We start from the raw sequence: 14,549 nt of genomic DNA on the forward strand, positions 1-14,549 counted from the left end.
TTCCCCAACCAGGGATTGAACCCAGGTCACAGCAGTGAAAGTGCTGAGTCCTAACCACTGGACCATCAGGGAATTCCCTCATTGATTTGATTTTAATTCCATAATTTTAACTTTTCTAGTACATCATATAAATGTAACCATACAATATGTAACCTTTAGTATCTGACTTTATTCAACTAGTATAATGCACTTAAAATTTATATGAATACATGCTGTTGCACGAAACAAAAGTGCATTTCTTTTTACTGCTGAGTAGTATTCCATTTTATAGATGTGCCAATATTTATTTATATATTCAACTGTTGAAGAACATCTGGATTATTCCCAGATTTTGGAGACTATGAATAATGCTACTATGATTATTCATGTGCAGGTTTTTGTTTGAATATGAGTTTGAAATTCACTGAGTCATGTGGTAAATATATATTCAACTTTATATTAAACTGCCAATTTGTTTTATAACATAGCTGTATCAGTTTGCATTCCCAAAAGCAATGCATGAGAGTTCTTCTTTCATATTCTCACCACCATATGCAATTGTGGAGGGTTATAAAATTTTATCCATCCTAATAAGTATACACTAGTATCTCATTGTGGTTTTAATATGGATTTCCTTAATGACTCTCAATATTGAGCATTTTTTCATTTATGTTTTCTTGCCATTTGGATATCTCCTTCAGTTAAGTCACTTCAGGCATTTTGACAATTTTAAAAAATTGTATCTGTTTATTTCCTTGTCTATTTTTGGCTGTGCTGGGTCTTGGTTGCTGCACACAGGCTTTCCTTAGTTGTAGTGAGCAAGGGCTACTCTCTAGTTGTGGTGCATGGGCTTCTCAGTGCTGTGGCTTCTCTTGTTGCAGAGCATGGGCTCCAGGGCACTCAGACTTCAGTAGTTGCAGTATATGTGCTCAGTAATTGTTGTGAGTGGGCTCAGTTGCCCTTTGGCATGTAAAATCTTCCCGGACCAGGGATCAAACCCATCTCCCCTGCATTGGCAGGTGAATTTTCAACAACTGAAACACCAGAGAAGTCCAGTTATATTGACAATTTTTAATTGAATTGTTTTCTTTTGCTGAGTTTTGCGAGTTCTTAAAATATTCAGAATATAAGTATTCTATAAGACATGTGATCTGCAAATATTTTCACGCAGTATGGTTTGCCTTTTTACTTTTTTAACAGTGTCTTTCATAGACCAAAAGTTTTCATTTTTATAAAGTTCAATTTATCATATTTTTATCAATGTCGTACTGATACATATTTTCTTGTGGTGTCATATCTGAAAACTCATTGCCAAAACCTGTATATCACAGATATTCTCCTATATTTTTCTCCTGGAAGTTATGAAGATTTTCTTCTGTCTTTGTTGTTGTGTAGTCATTCAGTCCTGTCTGACTTTTTTCGACCCCATAGACTGCAACACTCCAGGTTTCCCTGTCCTTCACCATCTCCTGGAGTTTGCTCAAATTCATGTCCATCGAGTAGGTGATGCCATCCAACCATCTAATCCTCTGTCGTCCCCTTCTCCTCCTGCCTTCAGTCTTTGCCAGCATCAGGTCCTTTTCCAGTGAGTCGACTCTTTGCCTCAGGTGGCCAAATTACTGGAGCTTGAGCTTCAGCATCAGTCCTTCCAATGAATATTTAGAATTGATTTCCTTAAGGATTGACTGGTTTGATCTCCTGGCAGTCCAAGGGACTCTCAAGAGTCTTCTCCAACACCACAGTTGGAAAGAATCAGTCTTTCAGTGCTCAACTTTCTTTATGGTCCAACTCTCACATCCGTACATGACTACTGGAAAAAACATAGCTTTGACTATATGGAACTTTGTTGGCAAAGTAATGTCTCCAATTTTTAATATGCTGTCTAGATTTGTCATAGCTAATGTGGGAGACCTGGGTTCGATCCCTGGGTTGAGAAGATCCCCTGGAGAAGGGAAAGGCTACCCACTCCAGTATTCTGACCAGGAGAATTCCATGGACTGTATACCCCATGGGCGTCTCAAAAAGTCGGACATGACTAAGCGACTTTCACTTTCAGTTTCTTCCAAGGAGCAAGCATCTTTTAATTTCATGGCTGTAGTCACTATCTGCAGTGATTTTGGGGCCCAGGAAAATAAAGTCTGTCACTGTTTGCAGTGTTTCCACATCTATTTGCCAAGAAATGATGGAACTGGATGCCATGATCTTAGTTTTTTGAATGCTGAGCTTTAAGCCAGCTTTTCACTCTCCTCTTTCACCTTCATCAAGAGGCTCTTCAGTTCTTCTTCACTTTCTGCCATAAGGGTAGTGTCATCTGCATATCTGAGGTTGTTATTTCTCCTGGTAGTCTTGATTCCAGCTTGTGTTCCATTCAACCTGGCATTTTGCATGATGTACTTTGCATATAAGTTAATAAGCAGGGTGACAATATACAGCCTTGATGTACTCCTTTCCAAATTTGGAACCAGTACATTGTTCCATGTCTGGTTCTAGGTGTTGCTTCTTCACCTGCAAACAGGTTTCACAGGAGGTAGGTAAGGTGGTCTGGTATTCTCAACACTTTAAGAATTTTCCACAGTTTGTTGTGATCCACACAGTGAAGGCTTTAACATAGTCAATGAAGCAGAAATAGATGTTTTTCTGGAATTCCCTTGGTTTTTCTATGATCCAATGGATGTTGGCAATTTGATCTCTGGTTCCTCTCTGCCTTTTCTAAATCCAGCTTGAACATCCGGAAGTTCTCAGTTCACATACTGTTGCAGCCTAGCTTAATGGATTTTGAGCATTACCTTGTTAGCAAGTGAAATGAGTACATTTGTGGGGTAGTTTGAACGTTCTTTTACATTGCTCTTCTTTGCAATTGGAATGAAAACTGACCTTTTCCAGTCCTGTGGCCACTGCTGAGTTTTGCAAATTTGCTAGCATATTTAGTACAGCACTTTCAGAGCATCATCTTCTAGGATTTGAAATAGCTCAGGTGGAATCCCATCACCTCCACTAGCTTTGCTCATAGTGATGCTTTCTAAGGCCCACTTGACTTCACATTCCAGGATGTCTGGCTCTAGGTGAGTGATCACACCATTGTGGTTATCTGGGTCATTAAGAATTTTTTGTACAGTTCTTCTGTGTATTCTTGCCACCTCTTCTTGATATCTTCTGCTTCTGTTAGGTCCATGCCATTTCTGTTCTTTTTTTTTTTTCATTTCTGTTCTTTATTGTGTCCATCTTTGCATGAAATGTTCCCTTGGTATCTCTAATTCTCTTGAAGAGATCTCTAGTCTTTCCCATTATATTGTTTTCCTTTATTTCTTTGCATTAATCACTGAGGAAGGCTTTCTTATCTCTCCTTGCTATTCTTTAGAACTCTGCATTCAGATGGTTATATCTTTCCTCTTCTCCTTTGCCTTTTGCTTCTCCTCTTTTTTCAGCTATTTGTAAGGCCTCCTCAGACAACCATTTTGCCTTTTTGCATTTCTTTTTCTTGGGGATGATTTTGATCATTGCCTTCTGTGCAGTGTTATGAATCTCTGTCCATAGTTCTTCAGGCACTCTGTCTATCAGATCCAATCCCTTGAATCTATTCGCCACTTCCACTGTAAAATCATAAAGGATTTTATTTAGGTCATACCTGAATAAACTGTGGAAAATTCTGAAAGAGATGGGCATACCAAACCATCTGACCTGCCCCTTGAGAAACCTATAGGCAGATCAGGAAGCAGCAGATAGAACTGGACATGGAACAACAGACGGGTTTCAAATAGGAAAAGGAGTACATCAAGGCTGTATATTGTCACCCTGCTTATTTAACTCATATGCTGAGTACATCTTGAGAAACGCTGGGCTGGAAGAAGCACAAGCTGGAATCAAGATTGCCGGGAGAAATATCAATAATCTCAGATATGCATATGACACCACCCTTATGGCAGAAAGTGAAGAGGAACTAAAAAGCCTCTTGATGAAAGTGAAAATGATGAGTGAAAAAGTTGGCTTAAAGCTCAACATTCAGAAAACTATGATCATGGCATCTGGTCCCATCACTTCATGGCAAATAGATGGGGAAACAGTGGAAACAGTGCCAGACTTTATTTTTTTGGGCTCCAAAATCACTGCAGATGGTGATTGCAGCCATGAAATTAAAAGACGCTTTCTTCTTGGAAGGAAAGTTATGACCAACCTAGACAGCATATTAAAAAGCAGAGACATTACTTTGCCAACAAAGGTCTGTCTTGTCAAGGCTATGGTTTTTCCAGTGGTCATGTATGGATGTAAGAATTGGACTGTGAAGAAAGCTGAGAGCTGAAAAATTGATGCTTTTGATGTTGGAGATGACTCTTGAGAGTCCCTTGGGCTGCAAGGAGATCCAACCAGTCCATCCTAAAGAAAATCAGTCCTGGGTGTTCATTGGAAGGACTGATGCTGTAGCTGATGTTTCAGCTGATGCTGAAACTCCAATACTTTGGCCACCTCATGCGAAGAGTGGACTCATTGGAAAAGGCCCTGATGGTGGGAGGGATTGGGGGCAGGAGGAGAAGGGGACGACAGAGGATGAGATGGCTGGATGGCATCACTGACTCGATGGACATGTGTTTGAGTAAACTCCAGGAGTTTGTGATGGACAGGGAGGCCTGGTGTGCTGTGATTCATGGGGTTGCAAAGAGTCGGACATGACTGAGCCACTGAACTGAACTGAATGGTCTAGTGGTTTTCCCTACTTTCTTCAATTTAAGTCTGAATTTTGCAATAAGGAGTTCATGATCTGAGCCACAGTCACCTTCTGGTCTTGTTTTTGCTGACTATATAGAGCTTTTCCATCTGCAGCTGCAAAGAATATAATCAGTCTGATTTCAGTATTGACCATCTGGTGATGTCCATGTGTAAAGTCATTTCTTGTGTTGTTGGAAGAGAGTGTTTGCTATGATCAGTGCATTCTCTTGGCAAAACTCTGTTAGCCTTTGCCCTGCTTCATTTCGTAGTCCAAGAGGAGTACTTGCCTGTTACTCCAGGTATCTTGACTTCCTTCTTTTGCATTCCAGTCCCCTATGATGAAAAATACATTTTTTTTTTTTTTGGTGTTAGTTCTAGAAGATATTGTAGGTCTTCATAGAACCATTCACCTTCAGCTTCTTCGGCATTAGCGATTGGGGCATAGACTTGGATTACTGTGATATTGAATGGTTTGCCTTGGAAACAAATTGAGATCATTCTGTCATTTTTGAAATTGCACCCAGTACTGCATTTTGGACTCTTTTGTTGACTCTGAGGGCTACTCCAGACATAATGGTCTGAATTAAATTTGTCCATTCCCATCCATTTTAGTTCACTGTTTCCTAAACTGTTGATGGTTCCCTCTTGCCATCTCTTGTATGACCACTTCCAATTTACCTTGATTCATGAACCTCACATTCCAGGTTCCCATGCAATATTGTTCTTTATAGCATCAGACTTTACTTTTGCCACCAAACACATCCACAACTGGGCCGATACTTCCGCTTTGGCTCAGTCTCTTCATTCCTTCTGGATCTATTTTTCCACTCTTCTCCAGTAGCATATTGGACACCTACTGATCTGGGGAGTTCATCTTTATTTTCTTATGTCTTGCATCTCCATTTTATGATTTACATTATTCTTTCATTTATATTTAATTCATTTTTATATATTTAAATGTAAATTACCATTAACATTTTGAGTTACTTTTCTATAAGTTGTGAGGCACGTGCTGAAGTCCATATTTTAGTTATTCATGTCCAGTTGTTTTGGTTTTATTTCTTTTCCAATATATGTTTCTTGGGATTTTATTCATAGACAATAATGTCATCCACAAATATGGGAAAAAATTTATTTTAAAATTTCTATGTCTTTTATTTATTTATTTATTTGCCTTTTTCCTGTTGTATAGAATAAGACTTCCATTATGATGTTGAATAAAAGTGCTGAGAGTGGATATCCTTGCTTTGTTCCCAGTCTTGAGAGAAAATATTTGGTCCCTCAGCATTAAGTATGTTAGCTGGAGGATTTCATAGAAGCCTTTTATCAGGTTATGGATGTTGATTTCTATTCACAATTTTAATCATTAATAGATATTGTATTTGTCAAAAAATTTCTTGCATCTATGGTATGCTCATGTGGTTTTTCTTCTTTGGGTTTTTAATGCAGTGGATTGTGTTGCTTGATTTTCAACTGTTGAATTAACCTTTCATTTTGGGGATAAATCCCACTTGGTTGCAGTAGATTGTTCTTTCTCTATATTGAGAAACTTAATTTGGTAATATGAGATATTGGTCTTACTTTTCTTTATTCATAGTATATTTCTTTGGTTTGTTATCAGAGTGATGTTGCCTTTGCAAAATGAGTTGGAGTGTATTTTTTCCTTATCTGTATTAGTTTTCAATTGCTGTCATAAGAAATTGCCACAAATTTAGAGCTTTATACAATACAAAGATATTACCTTACAATTATCTGGTTCATAGGCCTCACCTGCCAAAAATCAAGATGTCAGCAGAGCTGTATTCCTAGGGGAATATCTGTTTCTTTCCTCAAACACTGTTGGCAGAATTCAGTTCCTTGTGCTTGTAGGACTGAGATCCCCGTTTTCTTATTGTCTGTCAGCTAAAGGTCATTCCCAGCTTCCAGAAGCCAACCGTACATTTTGGCTCATGACTCTTTCTCCATCTTCAAAATCAACAATGGCTGGTAAAGTGCTTGTCACATTTTCAATTTCTCTTTCTCCTTCTATCTCATCTCTCTGACCTAGATAGGAAATGTTCTCTGTGTTTAAAGATTAGATTTGACTCACATGGATAATGAGGGCAATCTCTTCATCTCAAGGTCCAAACTCTTAATCAAATCAGCAAAGTCCCATTTGCCATGTAGCATAACATATTCATAGGTTCCAGCGATTAGGGTGTGGATATTTGGAGAATCATCATTCTGCCTATGACATATTCTATTTTCTGGAAGTGAGTGTGTTCTATTGGTGCTGTTTCTTCTTTAAATGTTTGGTAGAATTTGCCAGTGTAACCATCTAGGCGTAGAGTTTTGTTTTTGGGTGTTTTTAAACCATGAACTTGATTTCTTTAATAGTTGTAGGGTTATTGAGTTTATCTATTTTATCTTGAGTGCTGTTCAAATTGGACAATATCTATTGATTTATGTTCCAATTAGCTATCTCTTTCCTCTGTTATCTCCCTATTTGCATTAAATCTATTGTGTCAGTTTTAAAATTTAGTTATTGCATTTTGCAGTTCTAAAACTTCCATTAAGTTCTTTTTTATATTTATTTCTTTGCTGATAAATTTCTGTTTTAATTATTTTTTCAAGGGTGATGGCTCTTTTGAGCACTTTTATAATAGTTGCTTAAAAGACTAGCAAATATTTACAGATAGCATCCTATCATTGGTGTCTGTTGATTGCCTTTCCACATACTTTTTGAGATTTTCATGGTTTCTTATATGCTGAGTGAGTTTGGTTTGTATATTGGACATTGAATATAATGTCATGAAATTTTGGGTCTTGTTTACATCTATCCACTTGAGAGTACTTCAGATTCTGGTATTCTTCACCAGTACATCTGCCATTTAATATTTCCTTTACAGAGAATTCAAATAGCTGCACCACACACTGTCTCTGGTTTTTTGCAGCTCTGTTCAGGGCTGCAGAGTTAGAAAGTGTTTATTCTATCTTACCTGGGACCAGAACTGCACTGTATAAATCTTTATGTTTACTTTTAATTTGAAGAAAAATCACAAACTTAAAGAAAAATTGCAAAAGCTGTACAGAGAATTATTTTTCCTGAATTATTTGACAGTAATGCCAGCCTGAGACCCCATTAACCCCACGGTACACAAAATTTGAAGAGGGCCCTTATGACTTTCATCTCCTACCATTATGTTACATATATGGAAAAATGGAGATCATTCAGGTGGGGCTAATTTAATCACACAAGCTCTTTAAAAGGAGAAAGTTTTATATGGCCTTTGGCAGAAGGGGAAGTCAGAGAATTTGGAAGCATAATAAGGCTTGGATGCATCACTATTGGCGCTCTAAAGATGTCAGGAGCCAAATGCAAGGACAGAGAGAAACCTCTAGGAGTTGAGAGCAACCCTCTGTCAAAAGCCAGCAAGGAGATGGGGAAATAAGTCCTACCAGTACAAAATATTAATAATTGAGTTCTGCCACCAACCCAAATAAGCTTCTAAGGGTCTTCTTCCCCTGATCACCCAGATAAATAAGAGCACGGGACAGTTGACATCTTGATGTCAGCTTCATGAGACCTAAACAGAGAACTAGCCAAGACCTCCCAGACTACTGACCTACAGAACTGTGAGCTAATAAACAAGCATTGTTTTAAGCTGTAAAGCTCATGGTAACATATTACACAGCAACAGAAAATAAATATAACCCCAAGCATCTTCAGTGCACATTTCCCACAAACAGACATTTTCCAGCACAACCAAAATACAATTATCAAAATAGAAAATTAACATTGATATGTTACTATCATCTAAACTCAGATCCCAGTAGGTTTTTAGCAGTTATTTTAACAATGGCAAAAGGATCCAGTTCAGAATCACCAGTTGCATTTAGTTGTCACGTCTATTCTCCTTCAGTATAAAATATGCCCTCAAATTTCTTTGGCTCTCACAACATTATAGCTCAGTTATTTTTTACATTGCCCCTCCATTTGGCTTTGCTTAATATTTCTTCTTAAGTGGATTCAGGTTATGCATATTTGGCAGGAATATCACAGAAGTGTAGCTGTTCTGTTTTCTATCTTATCAGGTTTGTAAAGAGCCTTTTCAGACTGACCTTTGTGTCCTTTTGGTATGCTCCCCTCCCGTCATTTTCTGAGCACTTTGCTTTCTGGCACAGCAAAATGTTCTGGGCCCATCGTATTCTTTATCTGCCCTGTCCATGTAATCAGTCATTTCTCCAAAGAGTCCTTGTTCTTTTTATTGGATAACAGTATTTTGAAGACAAGATATGGACTCTAGTTGTGCTTATTGCTATTGGGGTGCTGGGCTTCCAAGCTCTCTGGGAGGAAAAACTAGAGTGAATTAGAATTAGGGCGGAAAAAATTAGACAATATTTGTATATGTATAGATACACACAGAGACATAGGTACTCATTCATATATACACATACATTCACATATTTACATCTTTATAGGGCATACCTCAATTTACAGTGATTCAAAGACACTGTATTTTTACAAACTGAAGGTTTGAGGCAATCATGCATCAAGCAAGTCTATTGGCACTGTTTTTCTAACATTTGTTCACCTCATGTCTTTGCGTCACATTTTAGTAATTCTTTTAATATTCAAACTTTTCATTATTATTATATTTATTATAGTGATTTGTGATCAGTAATCTTTACTACTGTTACTACTATGTTGCTACTGTTACTGTAAGTAACATAGTAGTAACATAGCTGTTACTACTGTGACCCACTGAAGGCTCAAATGATAGTTCATGTTTTTTAAGCAATAAAGTATTTGTAAATTAAGGTACATACTTTGTTTAGACATAATACTATTACATACTTAAGAGACTACAGTATAGTGTAAGCATAACTTTTATATGCACTGGGAAACCAGTGTGATGAATTTTATGCAATATTCCCTTTATTGTGGTGGTCTGGAACCAAGCCAAAAAATATCTGCACAGTATGCCTGTATTCCTTGTCAGTATGTGTATCATAATGTGTCGAACCAGTCTGCTCTCCTCATGTATATTTGTGTTGTTTTCAAATTTCAATATTATCATTATTGTTCTAATTGACATCTGTATACAAACCCTACTTCGTAAAGGTTGTGCTTATTATCATTCCTACCCACAGCATATGATAGTTCTATTTACTGACACCCAGACAAACACAGAATCTTATCAGCCTTTTTAATTTTTATGATTTGATTAGACAAAGGAAGGATTTTTTTTTTGTTCTCATTTGTATTTTTTCTGTTGTTAGCTGAGTTTCCATTTGTTTATTGGCCCTTTATGTTTCCCTTACTCTGAATTTTCCATTCATATCCAAGTCCATTTTGCTATTGAGTTGTAAGAGCCACCCAAATATTATGAAGAACTCCAAATCTGTAATACATGTTGTAAATATTGCATTGCATTGTTTATATGTGTTTTTAACATACTTTATGATATTATTTTGTTTTAAGGCATTTATGATACTTTTATGGAATTTTCTGATTACAGTAATGCATATAGCAGAAAAAGAAAAAAAAATTGAACAATGCTAATAGGAAAAACATCCAAACACTGGAGTGTGGTAATAACTTTTCTAATATCTTAAAGTTAAAACCATTAAATTGACCCAGAGGCCATAGCAAAACATAGTTGTTAAGAATCGCAACTTTATTTTTTTTTACCTTCTTAAAAAAAAAAAAAAAAAACCTTTTATTTTGTGTTGGGGTACAGCTGTTTAATGGAGAGGGCAATGGCAACCCACTCCAGTACTCTTGCCTGGAAAATCCCATGGACGAATGAGCCTGGTAGGCTGCAGTCCATGGGGTCGCTAAGAGTCAGACACGACTGAGCAACTTCATTTTCACTTTTCACTTTCATGCATTGGAGAAGGAAATGGCAACCCACTCCAGTGTTCTTGCCTGGAGAATCCCTGGGACAGGGGAGCCTGGTGGGCTGCCATCTATGGGGTCGCACAGAGTTGGACATGACTAAGCGACTAAGCAGCAGCAGCAACATAGCTGATTAACAGTGTTGTGATAGTTTCAGGTAAACAGACAACAGACTCAGTCATACATTTACATGTATTCATTCTCCCCCAAATCCAGGCTCCCACATAACATTGAGCAGAGTTCAATGTGCTATACAGTAGGTCCTTGTTGGTTAACCATTTTAAATATAGCAGCATGTACATATCCATCCCAAGCTCCCTAACTATCCCTTCCCCCTGGCAACCTTAAGTTAGAAGAACCATGACTTTAGATATAAGAAAATTGGGTACAATTCTTACCTTGCACAATTCACTTCACTTCTTTGTCCCCCAGATGCCCTGTTTGTAAAAAGTACTTCTAATGTATTTCAAATACTTGTTGTTAAGATTAATTTATTTCAATCATTTATTTAACAAATGTATTGAATGGCTACCAACTACTATTGGAGGTCAGTAGTTCTTAAAGTGTAATGGCCAGAGCATCAGCATCACCTAGTAACTTGTTAAAATTGCAAATTTTCACCCCTCACTCCAGACTGAATCAGAGCTCTGAAGGTAGGGCCCAACCATCTGTGTCTACAAGTCTGCCAAGTGATTATGATGTGCTCTAAGGTATGAAAAACACTGCTTTAGGCGTTAGGGTTGTAAGAAGTGCTCAATCAGAACAGACCTGAGAACCAATAAAGAGTCATTATATATTACCTTTCTCTATGCTTTTCTAAGTGGGAATTTTCCAAGCACATTTGTAACTGTTCCACCAAACAGGATGAACTTCTGGGAAGGGAGATGGAGGGAAAAAGTGGAAAGAGTGACAGATTTTATTTTCTTGGGCTCCAAAATCTCTGCTGATGGTGACTGCAGCCTTGAAATTAAAAGACGCTGGCTCCTTGGAAGGAAAACTCTGACCAACCTAGACAGCATATTAAAAAGCAGAGACGTCACTTTGCCAACAAAAGTCCATCTAGTCAAAGCTATGGTTTTTTCAGTAGTCATGTATGGATGTGGAGAGTTGGACCATAAAGAGGGCTGAGTGCCAATGAATTGATGCTTTTGAACCATGGTGCTGGAGAATGGGATTGCTGGATCATACATTAATTCTATTTTTAGTTTTCTGAGGAATCTCCATATTGTTTTCCACAGTGATTGCACCAACTTACGTTCCCACCATCAGTGTAGGAGGGTTCCTTTTTCTCCAAAAAAGGGCCATCATTAAAAAATCTACAAATAACAAATGCTGGAGAGAGTGTGGAGAAAAGGGAACCCTCCTACACTGATGGTGTGAGTGTAAGTTGGTGCAGTCACTATGGAAAACTATATGGATGTTCCTCAGAAAAGTAAAAATAGACTTAACATATGATTCAGCAATCCCACTATTAGGCATGTATCCAGAAAAAAACTATAATTAAAAAAGATACATGCACCCCTATGTTCATAGCAGCACTATTCACAGTTGCCAAGACATGGAAACAACCTAAATGTCCATTGACAGGTGAATGGACAAAGATGTGGTACATATGTACAATGAAATATTATATAGCCATTAAAAAGAATGAAATAATGATATTTGCAGCAACATGGATGCAACTAGAGATTATCATACTAAGTGAAGTAAGTCAGAAAAAGAAAAACAAAAACAAATACCATATGATATCACTTATATGTGCAATCTAAAATATGACACAAATGAACCTATCTATGAAACAGAAACAGAATCAGGGACATAAAGAATAGACTGGTGGTTGCCAAGGGGAAGATGGTGGGAGACAGTTGGATTAGGAGTTTGGAATTAGCAGTTGCTAACTGGTATATATAGAATGGATAAACAACAAGGTCCTACTGTATAGCACAGGGAACTGTACTCAATATCCTGTGTTAAATCATAATGGAAAATAATATGAAAAAGAATGTATACATATGTGTAACTGAGTCACTTTGCCATATAGCAGTACAGTTAATTACAGTTAACTAGTTAATTAGTACAGTTAATCACAATTAATACATTGTAATTCAACTATACTTCAATAAAAATAAAACCAGTAACATCAGAATTTTTAAAATAACATGAGCACAATTATAACTAGAGAATGCAACCAAAAATAAAGTGAAAGTTGCTCAGTCATGTCTGACTCTTTGCAGCCCCAAGGACTATACAGTCCACAGGATTCTCCAGGCCAGTATACTGGAGTGGATAGCCTTTCTCTTCTCCAGGGGATCTTACCAACCCAGGGATCGAACCTAGGTCTCCTGCATTGCAGGTGGATTCTTTACCAGCTGAGCCACAAGGGAGGCCCTATCAAAAATATAAGTCAGGCTCTAACTATATAGGTAAAAAAAAAAAAAAAAATTCAAAGCAAAAAGAATTGAATGGAATGTGGCTGCTTCCTGGACTATCATTGCTTCCAATGCATTACTATAAATTTTTTTCTTAATCTTTTTTGTCTCTTCCAGACATCTTTCTATTGTGTTGTCCATTCCATCACCCATCTGCTTTATTGAATCAAGGAAAAGAGTGTAAAATTCCCTCTCATCCTGTAATTCACTTTTCTATTTTTTTCAGGTTCTTGCCGTTCTTCCATACCCAAAGAGCACCTCTAGATTCCCTCAGTCTCGTTCAACAATTTCCCCTTTAGTCTTTTCTATGAGTCTCTTCTTTTACTGAATGAAGGGCAGGTAGAAGCAATGTGAAGTCCTAGTTATATCCTGGACCATATCCACTCCTTTACCACACCACCACCAGGGATTCCAGCCCAGAGCACTGTGTCATATCTACCTGCCCCAATCACAAGCAGTTTCCTCCTTTTTCCCTTCTTGGACTGAGACATGCCTAATGGACGTTTGGACCTGCAAACAGATGAGAGAGAGTGTGGTATGGAACTGCTTGGTGGATAGACCAGTACTCTAGACAAGGGTCTCATTCAAGATTGGCCTACCCCATACCCTCAAGTCTCAAAACACCCCTTCCTGCCCTGCCTCTCCCCTATTCCCAGCCATTAAATGCCTCCAAATTGGAATAGAGAATTCATTTTAAATATTTGTTTGCCTTTGTTAATGCACTGTGTGCCCTTACATGACCATTTGTTTTACCTTCTCCCTCTTCATTTCAAGGGTCATCTCCATGTTTATACACCACTTCTCTGTAGACAGGGTATAAAAGCAACAGATTATTTCCAAACTATTCTCAAGTCTCTGTGTTCCCTCCCTGACCATTCTTCTTCAGCCTTCTCTTCTCCATCCTGAAGCCCATCATTTTTCTTCCGAGAAGTTAACGAGGTCTCAGTGAAACAGGCCCAAACCAACTTCAATATTTGTCCTCCTTTGCCTCCACACTCCTGCATGCCATGACAAATGCAGAATTCCTGGTCCAATTGCTCACACAGACCTGCTTTGTTCTGAGGAAGTGTGTTCATCCCCCTCCCTCTCTTGGCTAGATGCCAGCCAGGGGAGTGAATACTGCAGAAAAAAAGACCTGAACTAGAGGGACATATGCCCACCTTGGCTCCTGGTCACAGGAAGCCCTTGCATCATTACTGAGCTTGCCAACCACCCCCCCAACACACAAATGGCTCCAAGGGCCCCTACCCATCTCTCAGCTGGCAGGCTGTGCAGCAGGAACCCCTACCTCACTCTTGCCACATACACACTCCCCCTCCTTCCACCCATCTATGCAGGGAGCCCTTGTCAGAACACTGCCCTGTCATTCATTCCCATCCCCACCAATCTGAGGAACTACAAGTGGCATCACTTTGGTTGGAGTTTGCCCTTCTCTGGTTACTAATGAAGACCTCCATCCATTCCCCATCACTACTTCCATCAGGCCTTGGCCTTTTCTGCTTTTATGTCCTTTGCCTCTCCTATCATCTCCCTTCCGCCTCTTACCTTTTCCCCCCAGG

The 14,549-nt window shown here is 38.4% G+C and overlaps 1 non-coding gene across 1 annotated transcript; it reads right to left on the reverse strand.

Moving 5' to 3' along the window:
• TRNAE-UUC (transfer RNA glutamic acid (anticodon UUC)) lies at window positions 1-72 on the reverse strand. The gene has a single exon. It is a non-coding gene; the product is annotated as a tRNA-Glu (tRNA).
• Between the last annotated feature and the right edge of the window lie 14,477 nt (window positions 73-14,549).

This window comes from Dama dama, chromosome X (genome assembly GCF_033118175.1).
Source record: "Dama dama isolate Ldn47 chromosome X, ASM3311817v1, whole genome shotgun sequence".
NCBI lineage: Eukaryota > Metazoa > Chordata > Mammalia > Artiodactyla > Cervidae > Dama > Dama dama.